We start from the raw sequence: 4,706 nt of genomic DNA on the forward strand, positions 1-4,706 counted from the left end.
GTGCTTGTGATCTCCATCTTCGAAGCACCGTCATGATCACCATCGTCACCGGCGCGACACCTTGATCTCCATCGTAGCATCGTTGTCGTTACGCCATCTATTGCTTCTACGACTATCGCTACCGCTTAGTGATAAAGTAAAGCAATTACAGGGCGTTTGCATTTCATACAATAAAGCGACAACCATATGGCTCCTGCCAGTTGCCGATAACTTCGGTTACAAAACATGATCATCTCATACAATAAAATATAGCATCACGTCTTGACCATATCACATCACGACATGCCCTGCAAAAACAAGTTAGACGTCCTCTACTTTGTTGTTGCAAATTTTACGTGGCTGCTACGGGCTTAGCAAGAACCGTTCTTACCTACGCATCAAAACCACAACGATAGTTCGTCAAGTTGGTGTTGTTTTAACCTTCGCAAGGACCGGGCGTAGCCACACTCGATTCAGCTAAAGTGAGAGAGACAGACACCCGCCAGCCACCTTTAAGCACGAGTGCTCGTAACGGTGAAACCAGTCTCGCGTAAGCGTACGCGTAATGTCGGTCCGGGCCACTTCATCTCACAATACCGCCGAACCAAAGTATGACATGCTGGTAAGCAGTATGACTTGTATCGCCCACAACTCACTTGTGTTCTACTCGTGCATATAACATCAACGCATAAAACCTAGGCTCGGATGCCACTGTTGGGGAACGTAGTAATTTCAAAATTTTCCTACGCACACGCAAGATCATGATGATGGTATAGCAACGAGAGGGGAGTGTATCTTCATACCCTTGAAGATCGCTAAGCGGAAGCGTTTATCAATGCGGTTGATGTAGTCGTACGTCTTCACGATCCGACCGATCCAAGTACCGAACGCACGGTACCTCCGAGTTCTGCACACGTTCAGCTCGATGACGTCCTCGCCTTCTCGATCCAGCAAGACGGGCGAATTAGTAGATGAGTTCCGGCAGCACGACGGCGTGGTGACGGTGTTGGTGAAGAACAATCTCCGCAGGGCTTCGCCTAAGCACTACGGAAACTATGACGGAGGACAAACTAGAGGGGACGGGGTTGCCGGCACACGGCTTGGTGTTTCTTGATGTGTCTTTGGTGCTAGCCCTGCCCCTCTATTTATATGTTGAGCCTTGGGGTCGAAACTTGGAGTAAAAGCCTCCACAAAGTCGGTTTCACCCGAAAGGCAAGAGTCCTTCTCGGACTCCAGGGCCAGACGCTAGGGTTCCCGGCGTCTGGACCCAGACGCCAGGGACCCTGGCGTCTGGCCCCTGGACTCCGCAAAACTTCCTTTTGCGCTTTCCAAAAACCTTGTGGGCTTTCCTCTTTGGCCCAAATAACGTGTTCTCGTACCCAAACATTTCGGGAAACATCCGGAACCCCTTCCGGTGAATTCCGAAACCCTTCCGAAGATCAAACACTATTATCCCATATATCAAACTTTATCTCCGGACCATTCCGGAGTTCCTTGTCATGTCCATGATCTCATCCGGGACACCGAACAACATTCGGTTACCAACATGCATAACTCATATAATACTATATCGTCAACGAAACGTTAAGCGTGCGGACCCTACGGGTTCGAGAACTATGTAGACATGACCGAGACACGTTTCTGGTCAATAACCAATAGCGGGACCTGGATGCCCATATTGGCTCCCACATATTCTACGAAGATCTTTATCGGTCAAACCGCATAACAACATACGTTGTTCCCTTTGTCATCGGTATGTTACTTGCCCGAGATTCGATCGTCGGTATCCAATACCTAGTTCAATCTCGTTACCGGCAAGTCTCTTTACTCGTTATGTAATGCATCATCCCGTAACCAACTCATTGGTCACATTGCTTGCAAGGCTTATAGTGATGTGCATTACCGAGAGGGCCCATAGATACCTCTCCGACAATCGGAGTGACAAAACCTAATCTCGAAATACGCCAACTCAACATGTACCTTTGGAGACACCTGTAGTACTCCTTTATAATCACCCAGTTACGTTGTGACGTTTGGTAGTACCCAAAGTGTTCCTCCGGTAAACGGTTGCATAATCTCATAGTTACAGGAACATGTATAAGTCATGAAGAAAGCAATAGCAACATACTAAACGATCAAGTGCTAAGCTAACGGAATGGGTCAAGTCAATCACATCATTCTCCTAATGATGTGATCCCGTTAATCAAATGACAACTCTTTTGTCCATGGCTAGGAAACATAACCATCTATGACACTATGTTTGTCTATGTATTCACACATGTATTATGTTTCCGGTTAATACAATTCTAGCATGAATAATAAATATTTATCATGAAATAAGGAAATAAATAATAAATTTATTATTGCCTCTAGGGCATATTTCCTTTAGAAAATTTAGTATCTCACAGGCTGAGTCCAGAGGAGGAGTTGGATCAGCTCCTGGATGGCAAACTGGCAATAATTCGGGGAAGCCACCTTACGATGTATACTTGCCAATGTACTTTTGCATGGTACAACTACGAGGGCGGAGTTAAACAAATATTTACAGGTCCTAATCCTTTTGAACTTTGGCTTGCCTTGTTTTAGCTCCTAGTGACCTTGTTTGCCGTCAGATTACAAATAAAGGAGTTAAATGGCTACAGCAACTAGCAAGAGCAATATGAATTTGCAGATTCATATTGTAACTCCTCTGATTAGTAAAATCATAACATGCATTGCAGAGTCACTGGACTAATGATATAAAATAAAAACTTCACCATGATAACAAAAATGAAAGCATAATAATGGTTTATCGCAAAACATGTAAGCGGATGTACTTTTGATATATGAAGCACTCTTCTCTAGTATTAAGCTTTAAAGAAAATTAGCGATATCAAAAACAAATTCATGTCACTATATGTCCCTCTGTGTCAAATTAGCAAACAATCCATCAAGGCCAACCACACCGACTTGTTTCCATCTTCCTCTAATCTCCCGCCTCGAACTCCATAAGGGTGTCCATATATGGATGAACAATAACATAAAAATATTTTATGTTCATACATCCAATAACTTACTGACCGGGCTAATCGTCAGTGTTTTGTGATCTAGTATTCAACAGGGCAAGCATTAAAAACAATCAATTGACAATCACAACAGGTAAGATCATACACTCCACATACATGAAATCAAGGAACAAGATGCATTGGCAGGAAGAACACTATCAACATGTGATTTAGTTACGAAGATCTCGACACGAGGAATCGGACGGTGAAAACGGTTAGATTTAGACGCTAGATTTAAGAGATAAATATTTTGATAACGAATCTACGAAAAAAAAAGAAATATCATATGTTGCGACAAGTGGCAAACATGCAGTGCACCACTTGTCATAATATGTGGAGGTGCGTGTGAAATTTTCAAAGAGTACTCCTTAATTAGTGATTTCAGGAGCAGACACGCACCTTCCACTCTCCCATGTACGTGGTTTTGGGCCGGCCCATGTGCGACGTGGGGCACCTTTGTTTTTTTCATTTCGTTTCTTTCTTTTTCTTTCTTCCTTTCTGTTATTTTTCCTTCTTTTCAATAATTCGGGGTTAAAAAAATTCCAAATTTCATAAAATATGCATTCTGAAAAAAATTCAGGAAAACTAAAAATGTCTGTGAACTGAAAAAGATGTTCCTAATTTTAATAAATGTTCGGGAAATCATAAAATATCCGTGGATTCAAAAAAGTTTGTGCTTTTGAAAAATGTTCACATATTCAAAACAAATGTTCACGTTTTAACAAAAATCGGGAAATCAAAAAATGTCCATGATTATCGTTACAAATTTTTTGTGAATTTTAAACATTGTTCAAAAATCCAAAAACTGATTATGAAATTCCAGAAAGGTTAAAAAATATTCAAAAAAATTTAAAAATTTTCTGAAACAAATCATGGATTCATAAAATGTCCATGAATTCGAAAAATGTTTAATAAATAAAAATATTGTTCATGGGTTTTTAATTTTGTCCCGAATTTTTTAAAAATGTTTATAGATTCAAAAAACTGTTCACAAGTTTCCAGAAAATTTTGAAAATTGTTCCCTGATTTTTAAAATTCTCCTGGATTTGTCAATAATGTGCATGATTTAAAAAAAGTTCATGAATTCAAAAAATGTTCATGATTTAAAATATTGTTCATTAATTTTGAAGATGTTCATAAAATGAAAAACAGAAAGAACGAATCTAAAGAAAAATGGACATGAAAAAAGGAAAAGGAAATGAAAAAAGAATATTTAAAAAAGAAAAAAGGGAAAAAAATTTAAAAAAAGAAAAATAAAAAACGAAAATTCATAAATAAATAATGAGGTAAAAAACAGAAGAAAAGGAAAAACCGGTTCAGGGAAGGTTCTAGAAACTTTCCAAAACCGGTAAAAAAAACCCTTTGAAGAATCAAGGTTTATCATCTATGAGCACTTTTAAAATCTATGAACAATTTTTCATATTCATATATAATTTTGAATTCATGATCATTTTTTGATCTGCCAAAATGTTTTCAAATTCCTGCACACTTTTAAATTCATTAAAATTTTAAATAATCATAGACATGTAATAGAAGTTATGAAAAAATTTCTTCATATTTGTGGAGAATTTTAAATTTTATGAGAACTTTTTAAATTCATGAACTTTCTTTATAATTCATGTTCATTTTTTAAATCAAAAAACCTTTTATATAATTCTTGATTGTGATTTTGCTAACCTTACA

The sequence above is a fragment of the Triticum aestivum genome, chromosome 1B (assembly GCF_018294505.1).
Source record: "Triticum aestivum cultivar Chinese Spring chromosome 1B, IWGSC CS RefSeq v2.1, whole genome shotgun sequence".
Classification (NCBI taxonomy): domain Eukaryota; kingdom Viridiplantae; phylum Streptophyta; class Magnoliopsida; order Poales; family Poaceae; genus Triticum; species Triticum aestivum.